The sequence below is a fragment of the Coffea arabica genome, chromosome 2e (assembly GCF_036785885.1).
Source record: "Coffea arabica cultivar ET-39 chromosome 2e, Coffea Arabica ET-39 HiFi, whole genome shotgun sequence".
NCBI classification, from domain to species: Eukaryota; Viridiplantae; Streptophyta; class Magnoliopsida; order Gentianales; family Rubiaceae; genus Coffea; species Coffea arabica.
Genome location: NC_092313.1, coordinates 48,794,304 through 48,809,958, shown reverse-complemented (window position 1 = coordinate 48,809,958; position 15,655 = coordinate 48,794,304). Strand labels below are relative to the sequence as shown.

Genomic DNA, 15,655 nt, shown 5'->3' with positions numbered 1-15,655 from the left:
GCCTTTGCTTTCACAATCCAAATTTATCTCAATATTACGTGAGATCTCAGCTTATCGTGAAGGTGTCACTCTTTGGTATTCGGGGACAAGAATCCACAATAAGGTAATTCACAACTCGAGCCGGCCGGTCCCAAGAGTAAATCACCCGTATTAGAGATTCCTACCCAGCATACATATCTAAAATCTCCAACAATAGACAATCATTCCACACTTAACAAGTCAATCCCCACAGTCCGAGAACCTTCTCCCGGCACGAGCTCAATAGGAGCTCTGATACCATCTGTGACGACCCCACCTCCACCTAAGGCGTACCAAAGGGTTCGGCGGACCGCCTGCCCAGCTCTCGCCAGGACTCACTCACTATCTCAATCGAGTCATGTACACACATCCATGAACCATAAATAACATTCACAATTCAAGCTTATAATTTACATTGATAGAAATCGAGGTACAAAGCCTCAATACACCAAACTAGTTCAAAATGTATACAATCCAAGTACAACATGTTCCATTCGAGGAATAGCGCGAGTACAAGTCAAAAGTCAAAACAATTTCAAGAGCAACTAGACTACGCTAGTCTGTTCACGACTCACGCCTCACTCGTATTCCTGTAAGGAAAACAAATAGCGTGGAATGAGCTAAAAGCCCAGTGAGGTTTCAAATAACAAATTGCCCATTTTAAAAGTATGAATATCCATGTAGCAAGTTAACGGCATCAAAACTCATAAGAGTGGACAATAATATTTCAAGTAGCAAATTTCCAAATGAGCACGTATAAAGTGCTTTTCGATTTTCAAAAGGAACAGCAATCCAATAAGCAATAATCACTTTCAAGTATAAGGATACGGAAGGCTCTCAGGAGCCAAATTTCCATTGCATCTCCAGAGCTTGATCAAGTAACAGTTGACACTCCGTCAACTTTTAAGTAGGTAACCAATCCAGTAGAACACCACTTACACGACTCTCCGTCCACCGTTCACCCCCTACTGGGCCCAAAATCCTCAATAAACACGTGTGGTAATACTCGAGTATACCGTTTAGCCGAGGAGATATCACTCCACTCGACAAAACAAGAGACCCAGGGTTCGTTACCCAATCGACCAAGCCCTTGCCGGCTCGACTCAAGTAACTTGCCGCAGGGTTTCTGGAATTCCAGGAAGTGCGCGCACCATAAACAAGTATATCAAGTCAATTGCAACAATAAACAAGTATATCACGTAAGGGCAAGTGCGATAAAGTACACTCTTGCCCTAACAATTCACGTATATAACATGTACTCATATTGGTCACGTATCAAGTTCAAGTATCTAGTGCAATTCGGTATTTGAAAGCACTCACCAAAAGATATAGTGCTTCAATTATTCACGTTCAATTACACTCCAGGCTTGGAGTCCAGATCTGCGATAAAAATTCCAGTTTGAGAACTTTGAAACACGAGTCGAATTCGAAACGTTAACATTCCATTCATTAAAAATCGACCAATTGAAATTCATTTGAAAGACACTCGCGAAACACTTGCTCGCTTTTCAAATCATAAGGTTTTGTAGCATAAATACTTGGAAATAACACTTGAGTTGAAAGTACATGGAAATACAAGTTTACATTGGCCATTAAGTCTTTTCCTCAAGGTACGAGCTCGACCAAGTCTTAACATATAACACTCAAGAAACATAGTAGCAAAGGTCTTTACTAGTTCAAGTGATAAATACTTAACCTTCACTCAAGTCGCTAATATAGTTTTCTAGTCCTCGAGTAAAAATTCGGGCAGCATGCCCTTTGTGTTTACCTAATTTTCCAGCCTTTTAGGCTTCATTGTTTTTCTCAAACACAACCCAACATTATACATATCAGCAATTCATGTCAAGAGCCGTTCCATAGGCTCACAATATCATAATAACAAGAATCGTATTAAGTACAAGTGCAGAAATTCAATTTAGTTCAAAACAGATTTGACGTACAAATGCGGAAATAACATATCCGAGGCTACGCTTATCGGATTAAAATGAAACCTATGCCGTTTCGAAGCTAAGATACAGAGCTACAATATTCATGAAGGTCACTTAGTCCAGTTTCTAATGTAACTTGGTCAAATTCTCGAATTACTAAACCAGAAACTAATTCGTCGGCTGTTTAAACGCAGAACACTGTAATGAACATAACTCAGTGTACAAAAATCCAATTCAGGTGTTCTTAGAGGAATTTTAAAGCTACTTCAGAACACTACAACTTTCATGAAGAGCACTCAGTCAAATTTTCAATGTAACCTGATCAAATTCCCAACTCATGTAACCTGGTTTCAACTATTCGGCTAATCAGCCGCATTTCACTCACATGACCATATCTCAGTCTACCAAGATCCAATTAAGGTGTTCTTGGAGGCGTTACGAAGCTAAGACAGGGTAATAAAACTTTCATGTTTCGGTGAAAGGCTAAATCTAAACGGATCATAGTGAATAAACTCAATCAAAAGGACTGAACTGTCCACGCGGAATTCTGGAAAGTGACCTAGATCAGCGAGGGTATTTTCGTCTTTTCACAAGCTACGATGCTCCAAATGAGCTGAAATTTTGTGGGCACCTATAAAATACCATTCTGAACAACTTTCATGTTTTGACCAAAGGCCAATTAGGCCTCTAACATAGGGCTACAAAAACGGGCAGAATGGAAGAACAATTTTCCAGATTTCTGGGATTTTCAGTTTTTAATGTAACTTTCCTCAATTTCTTGTTCTAATCACTACCAAAACCCTTTATATAACCTTAATTACAACATATGTGAGTCACACATCAAGTTTGGCAGCAAATCCCCAAAACCCTGATTTGATTATTTCATCCAATAATCATCACAATCACTTGCTCATCTTGAAATCAAGCCAAAACTTAAGCTAAATAACATCTTAACACAAGATTTAAAAGATCAAGGACCATGATCAGATTGAATACCTCAAAAACAAGGCTTGGATGAGTGATAGTTCACTTCCTTTGAAATTTCTTGGTTCCTTAGCTTCCCAAGCTTCCAAACTTGCAATCAATCGGTTTAGATTTCTAGCTTAGCACTTGGTTGGTGTGAATCAAGAAGGAATGTGGTTGCTCAAGCTCTCACTTCTCTCTCTCTCTTGGTCGGCTGGAATGATGCAGAAATGGAAGGAAATGAAGCTAAGTTTGTCTTATAAGAAGATGGAAAGATAAGAATTAATTCTAGCCACAAGTTTGGCTAACACTTGGTTTAATCTCAACCACAAAATTTTCTCTTTCTTCCTTGCATTTGAGCCACACATTCGGTCAAGCTATCATCATGAGGGGGAAGATATTTTGCTCAATTAGTAATGAGCTTATACAGTAAGAAAGTGGTGGTCAAGTGGTGCGTTCAAACGGTAGTGCGCGGGACCCGCCGGTTGGCGCCGTTTTTCTTAAAACTCACATACTAGGGTTTTTACTTCCCATTCACTAACCTTATATCATTGCTACTACTCACATATTATTTCTCACTTAAAAGTCACTTTTAATCTCCAAATTTAATCCTTACTTTGTACCGAAAATTCATCCGGTGAAAAATTGCGAAAACCCTAATTTTACTCCGATCTTAAAACCAAAGGTGAAAACCTACTTTCTAGGTTTATTTACACTTATCGTGGAATAAATGGGGTAGCAAGCCTTAATAAAAATAATAATTTCCAAATAAAGGGACATTTTTAAAATAACATGAGGGATTTTCCAATTCCATAAATTGAATTTAGAGTTTCTATTAAAAGATGAGATATTGAAGGAAACCAGTTAATCACAAGTAAACTAGGGTTTTTTTTTTGATTAAAATTTTAGGGTTTCTAATCTTTTTAAAACAAAATAAGGTTTTAAATCAAACCCAAAGAAATACACTTTAGTATCTTATTTACAAACAATCTCCTAATTTTCGGGGCGTCACACTCTCCCCTCCTTAAAAGAATTTCGTCCTCGAAATTCATACATGCACCTCGAAATAATGTAGGGTATTTTCCTTATATATTCATTTCCAGCTCTCAGGTTTCACTATAGTCAATATTTGGTTAAACAATAGTAAACACGAATCGTACCTTCTACTATCTCCAATGGTTCAGGTAAAGCCTGTTGATCCAGGGAGTACATTCTAGCTGGCACTCTTGACTTAGACCCTTCTAAATCATAGGCAATATAACACATTTAATCAAAACAAGTCGCATAACTTATAGAGCATTAATCTTACGTATCACTCAGGTACTACACTTAATCAAGGCTCGTAACACGTGGATAAGAAGGATCCCAAATCCCATGAATATCTTCAATATATTTCACGTCCATACTATTCACATTCCCCGTGCCTTTGCTTTCACAATCCAAATTTATCTCAATATTACGTGAGATCTCAGCTTATCGTGAAGGTGTCACTCTTTGGTATTCGGGGACAAGAATCCACAATAAGGTAATTCACAACTCGAGCCGGCCGGTCCCAAGAGTAAATCACCCGTATTAGAGATTCCTACCCAGCATACATATCTAAAATCTCCAACAATAGACAATCATTCCACACTTAACAAGTCAATCCCCACAGTCCGAGAACCTTCTCCCGGCACGAGCTCAATAGGAGCTCTGATACCATCTGTGACGACCCCACCTCCACCTAAGGCGTACCAAAGGGTTCGGCGGACCGCCTGCCCAGCTCTCGCCAGGACTCACTCACTATCTCAATCGAGTCATGTACACACATCCATGAACCATAAATAACATTCACAATTCAAGCTTATAATTTACATTGATAGAAATCGAGGTACAAAGCCTCAATACACCAAACTAGTTCAAAATGTATACAATCCAAGTACAACATGTTCCATTCGAGGAATAGCGCGAGTACAAGTCAAAAGTCAAAACAATTTCAAGAGCAACTAGACTACGCTAGTCTGTTCACGACTCACGCCTCACTCGTATTCCTGTAAGGAAAACAAATAGCGTGGAATGAGCTAAAAGCCCAGTGAGGTTTCAAATAACAAATTGCCCATTTTAAAAGTATGAATATCCATGTAGCAAGTTAACGGCATCAAAACTCATAAGAGTGGACAATAATATTTCAAGTAGCAAATTTCCAAATGAGCACGTATAAAGTGCTTTTCGATTTTCAAAAGGAACAGCAATCCAATAAGCAATAATCACTTTCAAGTATAAGGATACGGAAGGCTCTCAGGAGCCAAATTTCCATTGCATCTCCAGAGCTTGATCAAGTAACAGTTGACACTCCGTCAACTTTTAAGTAGGTAACCAATCCAGTAGAACACCACTTACACGACTCTCCGTCCACCGTTCACCCCCTACTGGGCCCAAAATCCTCAATAAACACGTGTGGTAATACTCGAGTATACCGTTTAGCCGAGGAGATATCACTCCACTCGACAAAACAAGAGACCCAGGGTTCGTTACCCAATCGACCAAGCCCTTGCCGGCTCGACTCAAGTAACTTGCCGCAGGGTTTCTGGAATTCCAGGAAGTGCGCGCACCATAAACAAGTATATCAAGTCAATTGCAACAATAAACAAGTATATCACGTAAGGGCAAGTGCGATAAAGTACACTCTTGCCCTAACAATTCACGTATATAACATGTACTCATATTGGTCACGTATCAAGTTCAAGTATCTAGTGCAATTCGGTATTTGAAAGCACTCACCAAAAGATATAGTGCTTCAATTATTCACGTTCAATTACACTCCAGGCTTGGAGTCCAGATCTGCGATAAAAATTCCAGTTTGAGAACTTTGAAACACGAGTCGAATTCGAAACGTTAACATTCCATTCATTAAAAATCGACCAATTGAAATTCATTTGAAAGACACTCGCGAAACACTTGCTCGCTTTTCAAATCATAAGGTTTTGTAGCATAAATACTTGGAAATAACACTTGAGTTGAAAGTACATGGAAATACAAGTTTACATTGGCCATTAAGTCTTTTCCTCAAGGTACGAGCTCGACCAAGTCTTAACATATAACACTCAAGAAACATAGTAGCAAAGGTCTTTACTAGTTCAAGTGATAAATACTTAACCTTCACTCAAGTCGCTAATATAGTTTTCTAGTCCTCGAGTAAAAATTCGGGCAGCATGCCCTTTGTGTTTACCTAATTTTCCAGCCTTTTAGGCTTCATTGTTTTTCTCAAACACAACCCAACATTATACATATCAGCAATTCATGTCAAGAGCCGTTCCATAGGCTCACAATATCATAATAACAAGAATCGTATTAAGTACAAGTGCAGAAATTCAATTTAGTTCAAAACAGATTTGACGTACAAATGCGGAAATAACATATCCGAGGCTACGCTTATCGGATTAAAATGAAACCTATGCCGTTTCGAAGCTAAGATACAGAGCTACAATATTCATGAAGGTCACTTAGTCCAGTTTCTAATGTAACTTGGTCAAATTCTCGAATTACTAAACCAGAAACTAATTCGTCGGCTGTTTAAACGCAGAACACTGTAATGAACATAACTCAGTGTACAAAAATCCAATTCAGGTGTTCTTAGAGGAATTTTAAAGCTACTTCAGAACACTACAACTTTCATGAAGAGCACTCAGTCAAATTTTCAATGTAACCTGATCAAATTCCCAACTCATGTAACCTGGTTTCAACTATTCGGCTAATCAGCCGCATTTCACTCACATGACCATATCTCAGTCTACCAAGATCCAATTAAGGTGTTCTTGGAGGCGTTACGAAGCTAAGACAGGGTAATAAAACTTTCATGTTTCGGTGAAAGGCTAAATCTAAACGGATCATAGTGAATAAACTCAATCAAAAGGACTGAACTGTCCACGCGGAATTCTGGAAAGTGACCTAGATCAGCGAGGGTATTTTCGTCTTTTCACAAGCTACGATGCTCCAAATGAGCTGAAATTTTGTGGGCACCTATAAAATACCATTCTGAACAACTTTCATGTTTTGACCAAAGGCCAATTAGGCCTCTAACATAGGGCTACAAAAACGGGCAGAATGGAAGAACAATTTTCCAGATTTCTGGGATTTTCAGTTTTTAATGTAACTTTCCTCAATTTCTTGTTCTAATCACTACCAAAACCCTTTATATAACCTTAATTACAACATATGTGAGTCACACATCAAGTTTGGCAGCAAATCCCCAAAACCCTGATTTGATTATTTCATCCAATAATCATCACAATCACTTGCTCATCTTGAAATCAAGCCAAAACTTAAGCTAAATAACATCTTAACACAAGATTTAAAAGATCAAGGACCATGATCAGATTGAATACCTCAAAAACAAGGCTTGGATGAGTGATAGTTCACTTCCTTTGAAATTTCTTGGTTCCTTAGCTTCCCAAGCTTCCAAACTTGCAATCAATCGGTTTAGATTTCTAGCTTAGCACTTGGTTGGTGTGAATCAAGAAGGAATGTGGTTGCTCAAGCTCTCACTTCTCTCTCTCTCTTGGTCGGCTGGAATGATGCAGAAATGGAAGGAAATGAAGCTAAGTTTGTCTTATAAGAAGATGGAAAGATAAGAATTAATTCTAGCCACAAGTTTGGCTAACACTTGGTTTAATCTCAACCACAAAATTTTCTCTTTCTTCCTTGCATTTGAGCCACACATTCGGTCAAGCTATCATCATGAGGGGGAAGATATTTTGCTCAATTAGTAATGAGCTTATACAGTAAGAAAGTGGTGGTCAAGTGGTGCGTTCAAACGGTAGTGCGCGGGACCCGCCGGTTGGCGCCGTTTTTCTTAAAACTCACATACTAGGGTTTTTACTTCCCATTCACTAACCTTATATCATTGCTACTACTCACATATTATTTCTCACTTAAAAGTCACTTTTAATCTCCAAATTTAATCCTTACTTTGTACCGAAAATTCATCCGGTGAAAAATTGCGAAAACCCTAATTTTACTCCGATCTTAAAACCAAAGGTGAAAACCTACTTTCTAGGTTTATTTACACTTATCGTGGAATAAATGGGGTAGCAAGCCTTAATAAAAATAATAATTTCCAAATAAAGGGACATTTTTAAAATAACATGAGGGATTTTCCAATTCCATAAATTGAATTTAGAGTTTCTATTAAAAGATGAGATATTGAAGGAAACCAGTTAATCACAAGTAAACTAGGGTTTTTTTTTTGATTAAAATTTTAGGGTTTCTAATCTTTTTAAAACAAAATAAGGTTTTAAATCAAACCCAAAGAAATACACTTTAGTATCTTATTTACAAACAATCTCCTAATTTTCGGGGCGTCACATTCTTGATGTTCTTCATCCTTTCGGACGTCCGACCGATTCCTTCGGACGTCCGACATGAGTGCCTTGTTTTTGCTTCTTCTTTTGGTTGATTTTCATTTCTTGACATATTCGTACATGATTCTTTGATAGGCAAAAAAACACTTATATTTGAAGAGAGTTAGATAAATATTTCAAAGTCCTTTGTGATCATCAAAACCAAGAATAACAAGGGACTTGGGCAACTCGTGGGGAAGAAAGTTGTGAGAGATCACTTACCTCTTCTTGTTAGGACCCCATAGCCGAGACTGTTGGAGTGTGATGCGTAAGGAAGGAACAATCGACTTGCTTGCCTCTTGAGAGTACAAAGACCGAAACTGATTTGTGCATGAGAGTGCGGCTGTGAAGAAGGGTTTAAAGAGACCCAACCGACCTTGGTGAGAGAATTTTGGAGGAGAAAAAAAAATCTGGAAAATTCGGTGGACAAGGAAGAAACCAAATCTGATTTGCAAGTCCACTTGGAGAGGAATTTGAGAGTTCTAAAAGTTGTTCAAGAACAGGTTTGCTAAAAAGTTTCCAAACTAACTTGTTTTCCAAAATCACTTTAGGAAACTAAGTAAAACACTTGGATAACTCCTTGTTTTTCACTTGGTTACTTCCCTACTTTCTCTCCTACATTTTAGGAATTTACTCATACCTTTTAGGAAACTAGGGTTTCTTTGTCCTTGTGTTCACATTGGCGTCTTTCCCTTGCTGTCCGCCCCCTATCTTTTACAAATTTGCTCTTTCTACTTCATTCTCTACTACCATTTGTGTTGTGCCTACTTGATTACTCTTGTGGAAAAAGTTGGTGGCAATTACTGGACTTGAGCGGCATTCCTCAACTACCTAAACCAACAGGTGTAGACACCAAATTTTTGGTTTCGAATTTTACTTTTTTTTAATTAGTTTAATTTGAGTTTAATTTGTTTCAATTTTAGGTTTAGTTTACGAACATTTATTTCATTTGTTGGTTCAAAAAGAAAAATCATGAAAAAGGGAAAAAAGGGAAAAAATAGAAATTTTGTTTTATTTGGCTTTATTTATCTACTTTAGTCATTTCTACTTAATTAATCTTTTATTTTTGTTTGGTTCATTTAGGAAAAAAGGAAAAAGTGAAAATGAGAAAAATGAAAAAAGGAAAAATGGAAAGTTGCATTTTGTTGATTCTAGTTTATTTATTTTTATCCAATGTTAATTAAGTTGTTTTTGTTATTATTATTATTATTATTAATTTTGTTTAATTAATTAATTAGTTGAAAAGATTAAAAAAAAAAGGGGGCTACGGGACATGCAAGCTGCGTTTTTTCGCAGCTTGCAAAGAAGGGCTCTAGCAGCCCTTGGGCTGCAATATTTGAAGAGATTGCTGAGGGTTTTAGGGTTGAGAGCTGCATATAAAAAGGAGCGCAGCAAGACAGCCGCAAGGGGGATGATAGAGTGAACGGCTGGAAAAAACAGAGAGCAATAGACAGAGACAAAGGAGCTAGGCTAGTGAGGGCTAGACAGAAATCAGAGGGTTTTTGGTTGACGGCTGCAATCTGAGAGGAAGAAAGAGAGTAGGAGAGCCGTGGGATGAAGGGTTTGGTGGAAGGGTTGCATTTTGGGGGTAGTAGCCGCAAGGAGAGCTGGGGGTGAGAAACAACAGGGATAGAGCAAGTTTGACGGCTAGAAAAACGAAAAAAAGAAAGAGTTTTGGGAGGACGGATAGAGAGAACTGGGAGAGAGGATCGGGGAATAGAAACACAGCAAGAGGGGAGCTAAAAAAGAAAAGAACCGGGAGCATACAGAGAGAGGGAGGGCGGCTGCAAAATCGGGAAAATGGCAAAAAGGAAACAGCAGCCGCAGAAGAGCTTTGAGAGAGACAAAGGGGGGGAGTTCCAGCAGTGAGCGGCGGTAGGAAAGAAAAACCAGAACGAGAGAGAGAGAGTAGGGTTTTGGGGAGAACCAACGGGGGATAGAAAAACAGCAAAGGGAAAAGAAAGGCGGACGGACAGCTAGAGAGGCTTTGAGGGAGAGATTAAGAGGGGACGAAAATACATGGGAGGTGACGGCTAAGCAGAGAAAGAAAACTTGGAAAGGGAAAAACTCCGAAGGGAGAAAAGAGAGGGACTGAGATAGTTGGCGGCCAGGTTTAAGGAGGGTTTTGAGAGAGCAAAAAACCACAAAAACTTGCTGAGAATAGAATCGGATAAGGGGCTACGGTAGAAAAGAAGAAACCACAACCAGGAGGAAGAAATGTAAGAGAGCTACGGTGAGAAACTGGAGGCGACGGCAAAAGGAACGAGAAAAAGTCAGACTTGCTGCTGAGTTGAGCGAGAAGGTAAGAGGCTTTTGACGGCTGAAATCTGGGGGGAAAGTTCCGTGGCTAAGGAAGAAAATCAGGAGAAGAGTTTTTAAGAAAAAGAGAACTTTGTGAGGCAGGGGACGAGAAGCCTTTGCAGCCGCTGTCTATTGCAAGGAGTAGAGTTATCTCCATTTCATGCCGTTGGGTATCTTCATGCCTCTGCTGCAATTTCACTTTCCCTTGGGTTCTAGAGACATGGGTGCTTGTAGCATCTCTTGATGCATATTTTTTGCCGCTGGTGTGTGTTTGAGTCACCTTTGTTGCTTTAATCTATCCAATGAAATACTTTAACATTGGATTTCTGTCAAGATGCTATTTGGAATTTTTGTTTAAAACAAGAAAAGCCGCACTTCGTTTCTCACGTTTATGGTTCTTTCTGGTCCTGCAACAGCTCTTGAAGTTGGTTTTAGACATCTTTTGCTTGTTTCATTTGGGTGCTGAAAAGATGAAATGAAAGTTTTGTGACATCTTGTTTCCAGTTGTTTGGCCGAAATTGTTAGATGTTCTTGGAAAAGGAAATGGTATTAGACAAAGCAAAGATTAGCTCTTAAAGATTCTGGTTTCATGTTTTCCCTTGTTATTGCGTGTTTCTTCTCCTTTTTGGCACATCAAGAACCTTGTCCAGATTATGCTAACTAAATGGGTTGAGGTTTTTATTGATTTGAGTTAATAAACCCATGAGCTTGGTGCAATCTGTTTGATGTGAAGTACACATGAATTGGAGCATGCGGAAGTTGCAGCAGAAAATTGCAGCAAAACTTTTCTTTTTGTTCTGTCCAGTTTGCCGAATGTCTGCTGGACTTTTCTCCAGGCATTTGTGTGATTTCCTCCCATGTCTTTGGCTTATTTGGATGCTTAGTTTGGTGATGGTTGTTGTTAAAGTCAAAGTGGCATTGTTCGTTTAAAGTTTTAGCTGTGTTTGGGATGGAAAAATTGCATTGAAAAATTTCAGAAATCTGCCCCAGTTGCCGAATGCTTTATAGCAAAAAATCTGGTTTGTCATTTTGCATGAAACTTGCATGAAACATTACTGAAATTGCACTTTAATTCCCCAACTCCCCTCGTCTTGTGGTTGTTTGATTCCAAAAGATGATGTTTGTTGATGATCTATTTGGTTAAGTATGCTGCAGAGGAAAGGAAACCAGAAATGCAGAAATCTTCCTTCGTTGTATGCATGGTTTTTTTTGAGAATTACATTTTTGACCCCTTGGTTTGTCCTTAATGTCACTATGACCCAACCAATTGAATAATGTCTTCGATTTGGTCCCTGGCAGCTTTAGTTTTTTGTAATTTCGTTGATTGTTTTGCTTCAATTAACTACCATGTTTTGTCAATTGCACTTAAGTCATGACTTTAGAGGCTTTGTGACTGAATGAGCTCGCGTTTGCCTATTTTTTTTAATTTCTTCAAATAAATTGGTGCATTGACCATTTCTTTTTATTTTGAGAGGATAATAAGTGATTTCACTCAATTTAAGGCACCATTCCAAGGAAGGTATAATTTCTTTCATCCCTTTTGTCTCTCCTATGTGATCCAACGTGCTAAGTGAGACTTGCATGTCTAAATTGCTTTCCTAGCCTTTCCTTAATTCCTTTTACTTATGTCATTTATTTTTGCTTTTTATTTAAGTTATTCTTTATGGGGTATGTGTACACCTCTTGGCTTGTAATAGATAGGGCTTGGAGGAGCATTTGATGAAGACCTATTAAAGACGTGTGCCTAGCTAGCAAATGTAATAGTTAGGGCTTTAATTGCCTTATGTGTCTTGCATGCTTAGTTGCTACGTGTTAATTTGCTTTGTTAGGGCCTTGCATCTAGTCGAGCATGCTAAATGTTATGTGCTATGTGTTTACGAGTGTTTGGCATGTCTACTCGCTTTCCATAACCATGAATGACTGTGATGGATGAATGTACGTCACCACACTAGTCCAATGCTAGTTGTGGCTCATTATTTCATTAGTAATTCATAGAAAGGGCTAGTCCAACGCTAGACCCAATAGGCCATCCCCTTTTGTTAGTGCATATTTGCATGTTCACTACATGTCATGCATTTTTCTTAGTTTTATCATTGGCATGCTCCTCGAACCCCTTTTTCCCCTCATTTTAGGTTTTGCATCTCATATTAGTTATAGGGTTCATTTGCTTGAGAGTCCCCTTTCGATAAGGGAAACGAGCGGTGTGGCTACTCGATAGCCTTAGCACGCTAGTTCCCCCTTCTAATCAAAGGGAAAATTAAGTCACAAAGTTAGGACTCCCCGTTCCCATCTTGATGCATTCCTATAGGATTCATGCATTTTATTCATTCACTATCACATACACTTACTTTATATTCTATCTCTTTTTCTACATTCTCACTTCACACCACTTTTGGACGTTTTCACTTAACTACTCACACTTTACACTTTCATTTGCACACGTGCACCTTAGAGTGTTTTATTTGAGTGACACACACGAGGGACTCTAGTGAAGACGACGAAAGAGCCGAAGGGCCCAAAAGGGACACGTCTAAGAACGAACTCAAGGGACTTAAAATTCAAGTCCCCGCATTCAAAGGCAAGAGTGACCCTGAGGCTTACTTGGAATGGGAAGGCCGTATCGAGATGGTCTTCGACTGTTATGACTATAGTGAGGAACAAAAGGTTAAAGTTGTCACCGTTGAGTTCACCGACTACGCCCTAGTTTGGTGGGACCAAGTGAGGACCCATAGAAGGAGAATAGGAGAACCACGAGTCCGAATTTGGCGGGAACTCACGGCATTGATACGCAAGAGATTTGTTCCAAGCTACTATAACTGCGATCTCCACTCTAAACTTCAGACCCTCACTCAAGGTAACATGAGTGTGGAGGATTACTACAAGGAGATCGAGATGGCCATGATGAGGGCGAACCTTCAAGAAGATAGTGAAGCAACCATGGCTAGGTTTTTTAGAGGTCTAAAACCTGACCTTCAAGAAGCTTTGGAGCTCCAACACTATTTGGACATGCATGACCTTCTTGAACTCGCTATCAAGGCCGAGAGAGGAAAGAAATTGAGGCGAGAAGCCCGTATCTTCCAATCTTCCAACTCGACTTCATGGAGGGCCAACCAACCACGGGGGGCGACCCACGAACCTGGTCATTCGGCCATACCTACTTCTTCCAGCCGGATTTAAGGTAATGCTCCTAACCGAAATTCCTATTCCACCCCTAACAAAGTTACCGATGCATCCAGGTCCACCTGAAGGCACCACATGAGACTCCTAAGACTAGGAGTAGGGATATCAAGTGCTTCAAGTGCCAAGGGTTTGGACATATTCAATCCCAATGCCCAAACCAACGAGTCATGTTAATCACTCACAACGGTTAAATCGTGTCCGATGACGACGATTGTGAGGAGGTGCCTGAGCTACACACGAATGATTGTTTGGGGGATGATTCGGCTGAGGAAGATTGCTCTCCTACACAAGGAGAAGTAGGTTGCTTGGTGGCACGACGAGTGCTAACTGCCCGAGTTAAGGAGGACGAGCAACTACAAAGAGAGAACTTATTTTACACTCATTGTAAAGTAGGTGACAAAGTGTGTAGCCTCATCATCGACGGTGGGAGTTGCACGAATGTGGCGAGCTTGCTCATGGTTGAGAGTTTAGGACTCCTAACTATTAGACATTCACACCCTTACTGCCTCCAATGGCTAAGTGAGGATGGAGAGGTACGTGTCTTCAAACAGGTATGTGTTCCCTTCTCAATTGGTACTTACATTGATGAAGTCGTGTGTGACGTAGTGCCTATGCATGCTACACATGTCATCTTGGGGAGACCCTGGCAATTTGACAAACACGTCACATTGGATGGAAGGGAAAATAAGTACACACTTTTGCACGATGGCAAACGTAAGGTCCTCACACCACTCACACCTGCACAAGTGTATGAGGACCAACTTAAGTTGCAAAAATAGTGTGAACAGGACCGTCAATGGAGGAAACAAAAGGCGGTCGACCCTGGCAAAAGCTCCACTTCTACAAGTGAGCAATCGACCAAAGGTCAAGTGAGCACACCTAGTGTTACGCATGAAAAATCACCCACTACACCTACCACTAGGAAGCAAAACATGATCATTAAGGCTAAGGACGTTAGAAAAGTTGTGAATTCCGATCAGCCTGTACTTCTCATGATTTGCAAACATGTGCTCTTAGATGTTGCTGAGCTCGATAAGGCACTGCCTTCGAGTATAGTTGCTCTTTTACAGGAATTCGAGAATGTGTTCCCTGATGAGGTCCCTGATGGGTTACCACCCATTTGAGGGATTGAGCACCAAATAGACCTGATTCCTGGAGCACCACTACCAACAAACCGGCTTACCGCATGGGTCCAGAGGAGACAAAGGAGCTTCAACGACAAGTTGATGGCCTATTAGGTAAGGGTTGGGTAAAAGAAAGTCTAAATCCTTGTGCTGTGCCTATGATACTTGTCCCCAAAAAGGATGGTACTTGACGCATGTGCACTGACTGTAGGGCCGTCAATGCTATTACTGTTAAATATCGTCATCCCATTCCTAGACTAGATGATATGCTTGATGAACTCGATGGTGCTATAATATTCACTAAAATTGATTTAAGGAATGGCTATCATCAAATTAGGATGAAAGAAGGCGATGAATAAAAAATGGCCTTCAAAACCAAGCATGGTCTCTACGAGTGGCTAGTCATGCCTTTTGGGTTGACTAACGCCCCTAGTACATTCATGCGGTTAATGAACCATGTCTTGAGGCATTTCATTGGGAAATTTGTCATCGTTTACTTTGATGATATTCTAATATATAGTCGCAGTGAACATGAGCACATGGTGCATTTGAGACTGGTTCTTAATACACTTCGAGAGGCGCGTCTATACGCCAACCTTAAGAAGTGCACCTTCTGTACTAATGAGCTCGTGTTTTTAGGCTATGTTGTGAGTTCATAGGGCATCAAAGTAGACAAATCCAAGATTGAGACCATCAAGCAATGGCCAACTCCAACATCCGTCCATGAGGTGCGCAGCTTCCATGGATTGGCGGGCTTCTACCA

The 15,655-nt window shown here is 39.9% G+C and overlaps 2 long non-coding RNA genes across 2 annotated transcripts; both read right to left on the bottom strand.

Annotated features, from left to right (window-relative positions):
* Positions 1–485: 485 nt before the first annotated feature.
* On the bottom strand, positions 486–3,123 carry LOC140037302 (uncharacterized). The gene is made up of 3 exons (XR_011841226.1): positions 2,943–3,123; positions 1,339–1,398; positions 486–608 (listed from the first exon to the last, which is right to left on the bottom strand). It is a non-coding gene; the product is annotated as an uncharacterized lncRNA (long non-coding RNA).
* Positions 3,124–4,816: 1,693 nt separating this feature from the next.
* On the bottom strand, positions 4,817–7,454 carry LOC140037301 (uncharacterized). Its single transcript, XR_011841225.1, has 3 exons — positions 7,274–7,454; positions 5,670–5,729; positions 4,817–4,939 (listed from the first exon to the last, which is right to left on the bottom strand). It is a non-coding gene; the product is annotated as an uncharacterized lncRNA (long non-coding RNA).
* Between the last annotated feature and the right edge of the window lie 8,201 nt (positions 7,455–15,655).